At 43.9% G+C, this 14,171-nt stretch overlaps 1 long non-coding RNA gene across 3 annotated transcripts in view; it reads right to left on the minus strand.

Annotated features, from left to right (window-relative positions):
* Nucleotides 1-14,171, minus strand: part of LOC103878552 — a 44,352-nt gene that overhangs the window by 12,713 nt on the left and 17,468 nt on the right. For 2 of the 3 annotated variants that reach the window (XR_004177771.1, XR_004177770.1), the window contains one exon: nucleotides 11,487-13,099. The exons of the other annotated variant lie outside the window; for it this stretch is intronic. This is a non-coding gene — a long non-coding RNA (uncharacterized LOC103878552). Of the gene's footprint in view, nucleotides 1-11,486; nucleotides 13,100-14,171 lie in introns of those variants that run through there. 3 annotated transcript variants of the gene reach the window in all.

Below are 14,171 nucleotides of genomic sequence, written 5' to 3' on the forward strand. Positions count from 1 at the left end.
CTAGGAAGGTAGGAGCTGTCCCAAGGGTATCTGCTGGAGCACTCAGTGGCTGTCAGTGGGACACTCTGTCGTGGCACTCAAAGGATGAGGCCTGCAGGAGTGCCGTGGGTGCTGTGCAAGTGTCCAGCTGCCCAGATCTTTCTCTCTGGGCCTGAGGACTCTTTGCCTTCCCAGCAGCCCAAGTCACACTGCCTTGCAGTGCCCAGGAATCAATAGCCTCTTCCTGCCCAGCGGCTCTCATGGAGTCTAATTGTAGCAGGCGGTGGACCTTCAGAAGTTGGCGCATAAATGCCCCCACTAGACCCCCCAGCCTGGGTTGGCATAATTCCAGGGCTTATGTCCTGTGCAGTTGTCCAGAGTCTCCAAGCAGGATTAAGCCTCAGCCTCCCATCAATGTCCAGAGGTATTACTCATGCACGACACATTCCGAATTCTATATTCTTCTGCTCCTGCTTTCTAGAGGCTGTACATTTCCAAATATTTAGTACTTAAAAGGAAGAAATACACATCCACAGCAAAAAGTCAAAGAATGCAAAAGGTACAGAAAGACGAGTGAGTGTCCTCATTCTATCCTTGACTTCAAATCCTCCACTAGGTGAAGGTTCTCTACAAAGAAAATTTAAAAACATCATTCAAAGGAATCAGAGATGACACAAACAAATGGAAAAACAATCCGTGCTCCTGGATAGGAAGAATTAATGTAATTAAAATGGCAATACTGCCCAAAGCAATTTACAGATTCAATGTTATTCCTGTCAAATTACCAATGACATTCTTCACAGAACTAGAAACAACTATTTTAAAATTCATATGGAACTAAAAAAGACCCCATATAGCCAAGGCAATCCTAAGCAAAAAGAACAAATCTGGAGGCATCATGTTACCTGATTTCAAACTGTACTGCAGGGCTATAGTAACCAAAACAGCATGATACAGGTACGAAAATAGACACATAGACTGGTGGAGCAGAATACAGAGTCCAGAGATAAGACCACACACCTCTAACCTCTAATCTTTGACAAAGCTAACAAAAGCAAACAATCAGAAAGAATTCTCTATTCAATAAACGGTGCCGGTATAGCTGGCTAGCCATACGCAGAAGATGGAAACTGACCCCTTTCTTACACCATTTACAAAAATCAACTCAAGATGGACTAGAGACTTAAATGTAAAACCTAAAACTATAAAAACCCTGGAACACAACCTAGGCAATACCATCCTGGACACAGGAACTGGCAAATGTAGCATGAAGAAGATGCCAAAGCAATCGCAACGAAAGCAAAACTTGACAAATGAGAACTAAATAAATTAAAGAGTTTTGTACAGCAAAACAACTATCAACAGAGTAAACAGACAACCTACAGAATGGGAGAAAATATTTTCAAACTATGCATCTGACAAAGGCCTAATATCCAGTATTTATAAGGAAATTAAACAAATGTGTAAGAAAAAAACAAACCACCCCATTAAAAAGTGGGCAAAGGACATGAACACTTTTCAAAAGAAGGCATGCACAGAGCCAACAAGCATACGAAAAGAAGCTCAATATCACTGATTATTAGAGAAATGTAAATAAAAACCATGGTGAGAGATTATCTCACACCAGTCAGAATGGCTATTATTGAAAAGTCAAAAACTAACAGATGCTGGGAAGTTATGGAGAAAAGGGAACACATACACTGCTGGTGGGAGTGTAACTTAGTTCAGCCATTGTGGAAAGCAGTGTGGTGATTCCTCAAAGCGCTAAAAACAGAACTACCATTTGACCCAGCAATCCCATTACTGGGTATAACCCAAAGGAACAGAAACATATATACTACATAGTATAAACATATACTATATTCCTTTGGGTATATAGCCAGTAATGGGATGTTTATACTATAAAGTCACATGCAGGCATATGTTTATGCAGCACTATTCACAATAGCAAAGACATAGAATCAACCTAAATGCCCATCAGTGGTAGACTGGATAAGGAAAACATGGTACATATACACCATGGATTACTAGGAAGCCATGAAGTAGAATGAGATCATGTCCTTTGCAGGAACATGGATGGAGCTATGCAGGAAAACTAAATACCGCATGTTCTCATTTATAAGTGGGAGCTAAATGATGACAACACATGGACACAAAGAGGGGAACAACAATCACTGGGACCTACTTGAGGGTGGAGAGTAGGAGGAGGGAGAAGATTAGAAAAAATAACTATTGAGGCCAGGTGCAGTGGCTCACGCTTGTAATCCCAGCACTCTGGGAGGCTGAGGCAGGCGGATCACTTGAGGTCAGGAGTTTGAGACCAGCCTGCCCAACATGGTGAAACCCCATCTCTACTAAAAATACAAAAAAATTAGCTGGGCGTCATGGCACACGCCTGTAATCCCAGCTACTCGGGAGGCTGAGGCATGAGAATCGCTCGAACCCGGGAGGTGGAGGTTGCAGTGAGCCAAGATTGTACCACTGCACTCCAGCCTGGGCAACAGAGTGAGACTCTGTCTCAAAACAAAACAAAACAAAAACAAACAAACAAACAAAACTATTGGGTTCTGGACTTAGTACCAGGGTAAAAAAATAATCTGTACAACAAACACCCATGACACAAGTTTACCTGTATAACAAACCTGCACATGTGCCCCTGAACCTAAAATAAAAGTTAAAAACAGAAAAGAAATCCTTCATGACCTTCTCCAGAGGCAGCCATCACTCTGGGATTTTATTTATCTCTTAAGATTATTTTGTATATAATTAGACGTGTATGTGTATATGTCCCTTTCTTTATACAAAGGTGGCTTGGAAAACTAGTAATCTATCTTCTGTTTTAAACTGTTTTTAAATAAGCCTTTCCATATCACTATATGTTATTTTTAATTTTTTGCATGATCCTTAACTGCTGAGATTGAAGATAGGAAATACCTTTATTTTATTTTATTTTTATGTTTTTGAGATGGAGTCTCACTCTGTCACCCAGGCTAGAGTGCAGTGGTGCAATCCTGGCTCACCACAACCTCTGCCTCCTTGGTTCAAGCGATTCTTCTGCCTCAGCCTCCCGAGTAGCTGGGATTATGGGCGCGCACCACCAGGCCCAGCTAATTTTTGTATTTTTAATAGAGATGGGGTTTCACCATGTTGGCAAGGCTGGTCTCAAACTCCTGACCTCAAGTGATCCACCCACCTCGGCCTCCCAAAGTGCTGGGATTACAGGTGTGAGCCACTGCACCCAGCCGGAAATACTTTTTTTTGAGGTCTAAGATAAACCACTCTTTATCCTCCATCCCCTGCTTAAAAAAAAAAAAAAATCAACTTTTTAATTTCTGAGTGTTGTTTAGCACAGCCTAGTGTTATGGTCACCAATGTGTGCTGGTTGGAGCAAGTAATGTCATTTGGTAGGCTCAACGCTTACGCAAGATTGTCCTGATGATGGCAGTGGCAGTACTTCAGTTTTTCCTCAGGGCACAAACCCTTCACACACATTGGTTTACTCTGCCCAAGTCTTCACCGGTCAGGAGTTATTATGTCATAGAAATTCCAGCTAGGCCTCTCCCAGTGAGAACTGCTCCTTGCTTTATCAATGCAAAGGTTTTAGTAGAGAAAGAGCATCCTTTAAAAATGAGCACCAACCACAGATATTTGAGTTGCTCTTCAGAAAAGCCCATCTCCAAGCATTTCTCCACTTTCAGCCAGAGAAAAGGAGGCGATCGGTTGTTTAAATGGGCGGGGGCAACGCAGAACGTCAGAAGTCCCCATTGCTGGGTTTATAAGCCCATCATTCCCAGGGTCCCTCTTTTTGGTGGTTTCCTTTCGGTGGTACTTTAAATGTGCTTTCATTCTACCATCAATTGACGCTTTTATAATGTCTATGCTAAAGGCACAAGAAACCAAATTCCCTGTAGAAAAGCTGATGTCAGGAGACTCTATCTGCTGGAATACGGAAGACCCTAACATTTCACACTCTAATTTGAGTTTCAAATTGTTCTAGATGCCAGTCTGCAGCAATATTCCTTTGAATTGATTGTTTCAGAGAGTGGAGTATGTTCACTTTTTTTTTCTTTTTTTTTTTTTGAGACCAAGTCTCGCTCTGTTGCCCAGGCTGGAGTGCAGTGGTGTGATCTCGCCTCACTGCAAGCTCTGCCTCCCAGGTTCATGCCATTCTCCTGCCTCAGCCTCCTGAGTAGCTGGGCCTGCAGGCAACCGCCACCACGCCTGGCTAATTTTTTTTTTTTTTTTTAGTAGAGACGGAGTTTCAATGTGTTAGCCAGGATGGTCTTGATCTCCTAACCTCATGATCTGCCCGCCTTGGCTTCCCAAAGTGCTGGGATTACAGGCGTGAGCCACCGCACCCGGCCTTTTTTTTTTTTTTTGCCTCAAGAGAATGTGAACCATGATGAACAACTTGTATGACAGAGAGAATTAATCAGTGTCAGGTCGAAACTGGAGGATTAGTGTCCGCCGACCTCCTGGATTCTTCTCCTAAATATTTGATCCTGACTGGGCGCGGTGGTTCAGCCTGTAATCCCAGCACTTTGGGAGGCCAAGGTGGGCACGTCACGAGGTCAGGAGTTCGAGACCAGCCTGACCAACATGGTGAAACCCCATCTCTACTAAACATACAAAGATTAGCTGGGCATGGTGGCTGTAACTGTAGTCCCAGCTACTCAGGAGGCTGAAGCAGGAGAATCGCTTGAACCCGGGAGGTGGAGGTTGCAGTGAGCTGAGATTGCGCCATTGCACACCAGCCTGGGCGACAGAGCAAGACACCATCTCCCCTCAAAAAAAAATTGATCCTGCATTTGGTATGATTATCTCTTGAATATCATTTTATAGTTGTCTAGTTTTAAAAAAGGATTGCAGGGCGAATGAGTTTTATTTTTTCTTAGCAGTGGGCTTTCCATGGAAACAAAGAGCCCTATGGAGATTCTTTGCATAATTTAGAAGAAAAAATGAGGACCCTGAAAAGTTAGCACTTAACTTTTAAAGAGTTCAGCTTTTCTCAAGACAAAATTAAAAATGCTGTGACTTATATGCATGAATGTATAACAGGTCATTACTGTACTTTCTCAGATGGATGGGAATTTGGTTGGTCCAACTGCATTCTGAATGCACAGCAGGTTCCATAAAATAAAGCCTTTTATTAACTGCAACGGTCTATTAAAGGGAGGTTATTTCAGGGAGGTGGATTTTTTTTTTTCTCCATTGGAGGAAAAGTCTCTAAAAATAATTTCATGGTCTAAATTCATGCTCTAACTGGTCCAGTTTTGTCTTTGTGACCAGGGTCTGCAGGGCAGCAAGCTTTTATGATGTGCTTCATTGTACAGTTACCAACTATTTCAGGAAATTCCTTCCCGACTTCAGATAACAGTTACTTTGTGCCCCAAAGCACTGGGATGACCCCCTTATAATTGCATTCAAGCTCGGGTGGTTCAGGCTCTGCCTTTACTCTTACACCATGGAGATTCATTAAACCTACTTTCTCACTGCGTCCTGGCCACATGGAATGTTCATTTGGAAGTTTCAGTCAAAGGCCCATAGAGCTCTGCTACCCTGCACAAAGTTGTCCTGTATTTGGTCAACTGACTGTTGAATAATTGGCACTGCTCTCATGCCAACGTGAAAGAATCAGGAAAGGCAGAATGCAGTGCCCGACGGGAGGGACATGTTGATCTTGTGTCAACGCCACTGTGTATGGAACGGGGGTCTGTATGTATTTGTGGAAGGGCAGGGATAGTCCTGCCGGTACAGGGTAGTGGTTCAGAACTGAGACTGTAGCCAAATATATTCTGCTGTGCACTGGTGCACAGCCTTGGAAAAACTAGCTACCTTTGCTTTTTAGTGGTAAATTCCTAATAACTACACCTACCTCAGAGGGTTGTTATGAGTTGGAAAATGAAATAAGACACGTAAGGGCCTATGCACAGAGCAAGCACTAAATAAGTGGGAATTAATTTTGAACGATTTGTCACTATGCAGATGCTATGGGTGCCCATATGTTACCCCTTCCTACTACTTCAGAAATCACAGCCCCGACTTCCAGCTGTGGCATCTGCCCTTCTTTGCCCAAGGGCTTTCTGTGGCTCTCACACAACAGGTTGGAAGAGCCAGGAAATTAACAACTCTGGAGGCCACCTTCAAACAAGAATCCACTGATGTATAAATACCCCAGCTCCCCTGCCACTTGACTGGAATAACTGACTCGGGTTTTACCCTGGCTCCATGAGCTCCCCAGTGCAACCGAGCTCCAGTTTTCCACAGGGGCGGCTTTTGTGATAATGCAGCTTTAGCAACTGTTTTCCCTTCCGCTTCTCTCTTCTCCACTTCCCTGCTGCATTTTTCCACTCGCCACTTCTGAAGAAGCTACTCGCACTGAAGTCCTTCCTCAGGGCCACTTCTGGGGAAACCCACATTAAGACAATCACCTGGAACGTGAGGAAGAATTTCCATCACGAATGTTGAACTCAGTCATGGCCATTTACATGAATCCTGTTCCCAAAACTTCTACAAGGAAGCTTCTTGCAAGCAAGATATGAGGCCTTGTCATCAACTGAGTCATAAAGGGTTTTTACTTAATGAGTACAGTGTATCCAACACCAACTGTCCAGGAGCTGCTGCAACAAACACATTAAACATCTTTCCCATACCTTGGTTTCTTTTGCAGCAGTGATTTCTGATTCTATTTGCCATATTTTTTTCACCTTTCAACAGAGGATTCTGTTGTCCTGTCTTAGAACGTTGTGCAAAAACAACAACATTCTCTCTTTAAACGTAAATCTTTTTCTTTGAGGCAAAAAAAGGAACAAGAATATCTATAAACATGGGAGATTCAATCTCTGGGATTTTTGTTTTTTTTTTTAAACATGGTCTTACTCTGTTGCCTAGGCTGAAGTGCAGTGCCATGATCATGGCTCACTGTAGCCTTGACCCCCCCCCCCAGGCTCCGGTGATCCTCCCACCTCTCAGCCTCCCGAGTAGCTGGGACCACAGGTTCACCACCACGCCTGGCTAATTTTTGTATTTTTTGTAGAGACAGGATTTCATCATGTTTCCCAGGCTGGTCTCAAACTCCTGGGCTCAAGTGATCTGCCCACCTTGGCTTCCCAAGTGCTGGGATTACAGTCGTGGGCCGCCCCACCTGCCTGTGGATATTGTTTTAAACTGAATGCCTCCTAGTTACTTTTTTTTTGTTTTTGTTTTTGAGACAGGGCCTTATTCTGTTGCCCAGGCTAGAATGCAGTGGCGTAATCATAGCTTACTGCAGCCTCAAACTCCTGGGTTCACGTGATCCTCCTGCCTCAGCCTCCTGAGTAGCTGGGAGTACAGGTGCCCACCACCATCCCAGCTAATTTTTTAACTTTTTTTTTTATAGACAGGGACTCACTATGTTGCCCAAGCTTGTCTCATACCCCTGTCCTCAAGTGATCCTCCTGCCTCAGCCTTCCAAAGTGCTGCAATTACAGACGTGAGCTGTCACATCTGCTCTCCTATTTATTTTTGAAAAAAGGAAAGATTTGGTGAAAGTTTTGAGGCTGGCAATTATTTATTCGAGGAACACTTGTTGCTACTGGATAGAAAGCATGTGGACCTATCCCTTGGCAATAAAAAGATCAATAAGACCTCTTCTCTCTATATGATTGAGGAAATAGCTGTGTGAAACACTAAATACAGTTGTGAATTATTTAAAATATATTTACAAAGCTTGTCTTGCCTTTTTGATATTCTGTAGTATTTACTCTGCAATATCCTGATTAAATTTCCATAATATATGGATTACTTACAGTAATGTTGTAAAACATTTCTATTTTCTTTTTATTTAAAAAGAGTTTAGGCCGGGCGTGGTGGCTCACGCCTGTAATCTCAACACTTTGGGAGGCTGAGGTGGGCAGATCATTTGAGGTCAGGAGCTCCAGACCAGCCTGGCCAACACTGTGAAACCCCATTTCTACTAAAAATATAAAAATTAGCTGGGCGTGGTGGCGGCCGCCTGTAGTCCCAGCTACTTGGGAGACTGAGGCAGGAGAATGGCGTGAACCCGGGAGGCAGAGCTTGCAGTGAGCCGAGATCGCGCCACTGCACTCCAGCCTGGGTGACAGAGCGAGACTCTGTCTCAAAAAAAAAAAAATAGTAAATACAGTAAAAAATAAATAAAAAGGGCCGGGCGCGGTGGCTCAAGCCTGTAATCCCAGCACTTTGGGAGGCCGAGACGGGTGGATCACGAGGTCAGGAGATCGAGACTATCCTGGCTAACATGGTGAAACCTCGTCTCTACTAAAAAATACAAAAAAAAAAAAAACTAGCCGGACGAGGTGGCGGGTGCCTGTAGTCCCAGCTACTCGGGAGGCTGAGGCAGGAGAATGGCGTGAACCCGGGAGGCGGAGCTTGCAGTGAGCTGAGATCCAGCCACTGCACTCCAGCCTGGGTGACAGAGCGAGACTCCGTCTCAAAAAAAAAAAAAATAAATAAATAAATAAAAAAAAAATAAAATAAATAAATAAATAAATAAAAAGAGTTCATATTATGTGTTATGGTAAAGGGTAGAATATAACAGCATTTCATTTGCCATTTCTAGTTGATTTCTTCTTTGTAATGGAGGTACATCTAAGGAAAGAGACTCACTGAAATTTTTACGTGGATATTGCTCAAGTTTTTTTTTTTTTTTTGAGAGGGAGTCTCACTGTCACCAAGGCTAGAGTGCAGTGACGCAGTCTCAGCTTACTACAACCTCCATCTCCTGGATTCAAGTGATTTTCCTGCCTCAGCCTCCCAAGTAGCTGGGATTATAGGTGCCTGCCACCATGCCGGGCTAATTTTTGTATTTTAATAGAGATAGGGTTTCACCATGTTGCCCAGGCTGGTCTCGAACTCCTAACCTCAAGTGATCCGCCCACCGTGGCCTCCCAAAGTGCTGGGATTACAGGCGTGAGCCACCGCGCCAGCTGCTCTAGATTTTTTGGTTCAACTTGGAAAGTTAAATCAGATGAATCTGCAATAGCCAAACACTTGGTCAAGGAGCATGTGCAGGCACATTCTGTTTGAGCTTGTGTAATAACTGAGAGATAGGAGCAAAAAACAAAAAACATGCAGTACTTCCGTTTGGGGAGATACTTTTTGGTTAGTAATTCCAAAGCCTTTGGGAATGGACATGATAGAAAGGCATGCCCACACATATTCACCCATCACTCCAACAATTAGTTACTGAATACCTATTATACACGTGCCTGGCACAGAGCTGGGTGGTGGGGATATCACAGTGATCAAAAAACAGGGGGCTGGGGTTCGGTGGAAAGCAAACAGGTATTGTCTGATTACACAAAAGAATGTATGATTATACAGTGAAGAATAGGTGTAATTATAAAGTGAGATCATGTGCTCTGAGAGATAGCAGTGGAATTTCAGGGAATCACCTACGGGTGGGATGGAACCGAGGCTGAGGAAGGGGTGTTTCAGCTGAGATGTGAGGATAAGTGGAGTTATTTAAGACAAATGGGTTGGGCTGGGTTTGGGAGGCTGATAAGAAAATGGTTCCAGGTGGAGGGAACAGCAGGTGCACACAACATGCCTGAGGCTCCGAAGAGCTGCTGGGCGCAGAGAGGGCAGGGGAGAGCCAGCCGGATGAGGCCGGAGAGAGAGGCAGAGGCCACGCCTATGAACGCCGTACAGCCATGTACACAGATAGGTTTTTCTCCTATGAGTCTCAGGGAGCCAACGAAGGCTCTCCACGGTTGGGAAATGTGATCATGTTTGTGCTTTGAAAAAAACCGAATAACTCAGACCAGCATCTGGCATCTGGAGGAGCAGAGACGGTAAGGGTTGGGATGGATAGTGAGTCGGCCATTGCAGACGTCCAGGGAGAGGTGGCAGTTCCTTGGACCAGTGTGGGGTGATGGGGAGAGAAAGTGACTACATTCAAGAGGCTCGCAGGACGTAAAGTTGACAGGACTGAGGGTGTTATGACTGTGAAAAGTGAGGAAAGGAAGATGCCTGGGATGAATCCTGGGTTTCTGACTCCTGACTCTGCATGGAGGATGGTGTCATTCACCAAGAGCTGGGGGAAGATCAGGTTTGATTTTCAGCAGGATTATTTTGAAGTGCCTTTGAGTTATATCCAAATGGAGATGTTGAGTAGGCACGAGAATATGGGTCTGGAAACCAAGATGTGCCCTTTTATTATTATATAACTTATGCTTTTCAATTTCTTAAAAATTAGATGAAATATGCAGGGTTTCTGTTTGCATGTGGTTGGGTGGATCTCTCATTTATTCATGATGTTCACTTTAGCACATAAAAATCAGTTGAAAATAGGCTGTGCACAGTGGCTTATGCCTGTAATCTCAGGACTTTGGGAGGCCGAAGCGGGCGGATCATCTGAGGTCAAGAGTTCGAGACCAGTATGGCCAACATGGTGAAACCCTGTCTCTCCCAAAAATACAAAAATTAGCTGAGCGTGGTGGTGGGTACCTATAATCCCAGCTACTCGGGAGGCTGAGGCAGGAGAATTGCTTGAACCCGGGAGGTGGAGATGGCAGTGAGCCGAGATTGTGCCATAGCACTCCAGCCTGGGTGACAAGAGTGAAACTCAAAAAAGATTCACAAGAGTGAATCGCAAAAAAAAAAAAAAAAAAATCAGTTGAAAATACACAAAATAGACCTTTCCACTATAGGAAATTAAGAAAATTTTCTTATTACCCTAGAGACAACTGCATAAATGTATTGAACTTGTGATATGAAATCAGTTGGGAATTATTTTGTAACTTCTATTAAACTTGAACTATAGAGAGTTGGTGTCTGGTGCTGCTGGTGGTAGATGCCCATGTTATTATTTCTGTGTGACTGTGTTAACCTCTTTCTCATCCTACACAGCTACTTGGACAGTTTCTTTCACTCCTGTGAGTTCAACAGATATTTACGGTGTGCACTGTTCTAAGTGCTGGATGTGGAGTAGTGCATAAAACAGGTACAAACAAGGCCGGGCGCGGTGGCTCACACCTGTAATTTAACTAAGTTAACTTAGTTAAGATAATCAGACTTAACTAAGTCTGACCAATTTAGTTAAAAAAGGTTTCTTCCATGAAACCTTTCCTCATCCTCCCCCTCCTTCTGCAGGAGTAAGCAGGTGGTTTCCAAAGCATCGTCCTTTTTACATGCTGCCTTTGACTGTCCTCCTTAACTTTGGAATTGCCAGTCTTCCTTACACTATGAAAGAAGGAACTAGGCTGGGGGCAGTGGCTCACGCCTATAATCCCAACGTTCTGGGAGGCCAAGTCAGAAGGGTTGCTTGAACCCAGGAGTTTGAGACCAGCCCTGGCAACACAGTGAGAACCTAACTTCACACACACACAAAAAAAGCTGGGCATGGTGGCATGTGCCTGTAGTCCCAGCTACTTGGGAGGCTGAGGTGGGAGGATCTCCCAGGAGGTCAAGGCTGCAGTGGGCTGTGATCGAGCTACTGCACTCCAGCCTGGGCAACAGAGCCAGACCCTCTCTCTCTCACTCTATAAAAAAAAAAAAACAAAAAAAAAAAACCCAGTAGGAACTGTGACTTAGTTGTGTGTATCCTCAGTGCCAATACCTGGCACAAAGAAGGCAACCATTAATACATTTTAGGCTGTGTGCTGAATGTGTTCTATTTGGAAATACTTTTCTGTTGGGGACATTTCAAGAACATAGTGCATAATTTTTATTTTCCTTTACATATGGCTTTCTGTGGAGAGAGGCTGTTATCTGCAGGAAAAAAGTATGATGTGTGAGATGTGAGAGTTGCTACGAAAATGCTTCGGTATCTGTAAGTCAATTCAATATGCTGGAAAACTCTTTAAAGGAAATCATCTTTTACAAATGTCTCAAATGTAATCACAGAAAAAATATCCTAAGCAAGGTGGTCACTGATGATTTTAAATTCTGAAGACTTGGACTCACGGACGGGCTAACATTGTGCTGAATGGGGTGTCTCTGTCTCCACAGTGATACGTACACAACGGATTCTATCACCTAGTTCTTTCCTGTCTTCCCTTATTTTCCCACAACAAAGGATGGAAAATAGTCACAACTCAGAACATATGTATATTTGGAATAGTTCATTCTTTCTGGTTTTTTTTTTTTCTACTTTGAAAAAATGCACTTTGATCTTCATTGAACCACATGCAGGTCCTTTGAATGCAGCACCTAATGGAGAAGATAAATAAGGCCCGGCTGCTGTAACTGAAGCTGTGTGTCCTGAAAGCCTCTGGTCTTCCTGGCCGTCCATCAGCCTGCCCACGTGCGTGAGGGTCTCCACTGTGAATGCCCGTGTTTTGTGGAAGTGCCTTAGAGGTTTTGTTTTCATATCTAAACACTCACTTCTCAGTGTTCTTGCCAACTGCTGTAGGATTCTTCCATCACTTAGTGAGGGCGGTTTTTTTGGGTTTGTTTCTTTTTCAGCTTTTTCTGCTAAAGCTCTTAAACAGTTAAGGAAGACCTCCCACAGACCAGAAAGGATGATTTTTGTCTCTTGATTGCTTTAGTTAAAAATTCCCCCAATTTCCCGTTGATTTGGGTAAACACTGGAGGTGTAGTGGATGCTACAGCATGGGGCCCAGGTCCCTACTTGAGGCCGGCACTGCTGCTCCTGGCTGCCAGGAGTGTTGGCTGATGGGAGCTCAGCAGAGGCCCTCCTGGAGAGCCGCCTGACAGAGGCACGCCTTCTCCAGGACCCACTGGGAGTGGGAATTTGGGGCTGTTCTGATGGGCCATCTTCACTCCGGGACTCCCTGCGGTCTCCCTTCTCCCTCTGCCTCATTTCCTTGGGTACTGCTGCTGTGAGCACTCCCCAGACGCCCTCACCCACGTGCTCAAACACCCAGCGGCTTTCCAGGAAATCCAACTGAGACATAGGAATTTGACGGTGAATAAATCCAGGGGAAAGACCGGTGCGTTAGTCAGGGCTCTTCAGAGGAACAGAACCAACAGGACCAATAGTATGGATATGTATGAAATCCCACAATGATGGAGGCTGAGAAGTTTCATAGTGTGCAGTTGGCAAGCTGGAGACCCTGGGGGGCCGGTGTGTAGTTCCAGGTGGGGTCTGAAGGCCCGAAAACCAGGACAGCCAATGGTGTAAGTTCCAGTCTGATCCCTAGTCTGAGTGCAGGAGAAATCAGTGTTTGGGCAGAGTCAGGCAGAGACAGCAAATTTCCCCTTACTCTGCCTTTTGTTTCAACCAGGTCTCCAACACATGGGATAAAGTTAGCTCATGTAGGGAGGGCAGTTTGCTTTACTCAGTTTATTGATACAAATGTTTCATCCAGAAACAGCCTCACAGATACACCCAGAATAATGTCTAATCAAATACCTGAGCACCTGCTGGAGTAGTCAAATTGACCCATAACTCTAACCATTACAACTGGTCTTCTCAATAAATAGTACCAGAACACGTGGACGTCTGAAGAACTTGAACGTGCTGTTACACCATCCATAAAGATAAAACACAAACGAATCACAGTCCTCAACATAAGGGCTAGGAGTCTAAAACTCATCAAAGAAAATAGGAGTTTTTGACTTTGAGTGAGAAGATATTTTCTTAAAAATGACACCAAAAGCATAAGCAAGAAAAGAAAAAAGAGTAAAATTGGATTTCATTAAAATTAAAACATTTGTTCATCAGAGGGTATCGCCAGTAAAGGGAGAAAGGCAACCCACAGAGCAGGAGAAGATACTTGCAAATCATATTTGTGACAAGGGATTTCAAGCTAAAGTATCTAGAAAACACAACTTGGTAATAAAAAGACAACCTACTGAAAAAGGATTTCAATAGGCATTTCTTCAGAGAAGAGAGACAAATGGCCAATGAGCACATGTAAAGATGGTCAACATTATTAGTCCTCAGGGAAATGCACATCAAACTTCAGTGCGATCCCACTTCACACCCACTAAGCTGGCTGTCGTCCAAAGACGGATATAACGAGTGTTGGTGAGCACGCGGAGAACAGGAATCCTCACACAGTCATTGCTGGTGGGATCTGAGTGGTGCAGACAATTTGGAAAGCAGCTTCACAGTTACTCAAAATGCTAGAAACCGAGTTACCCTATGACCAGCAATTTCACTTTTAGGTATAAACCTAAGGGAAATAAAAAACATATGACCACACACATGCACACACACAAACCAAAAACGTTGTCCCTGAACGCTCACAGCAGCATTATTCATA

The sequence above is a fragment of the Papio anubis genome, chromosome 13, assembly GCF_008728515.1.
Source record: "Papio anubis isolate 15944 chromosome 13, Panubis1.0, whole genome shotgun sequence".
In the NCBI taxonomy this organism is placed as follows: domain Eukaryota; kingdom Metazoa; phylum Chordata; class Mammalia; order Primates; family Cercopithecidae; genus Papio; species Papio anubis.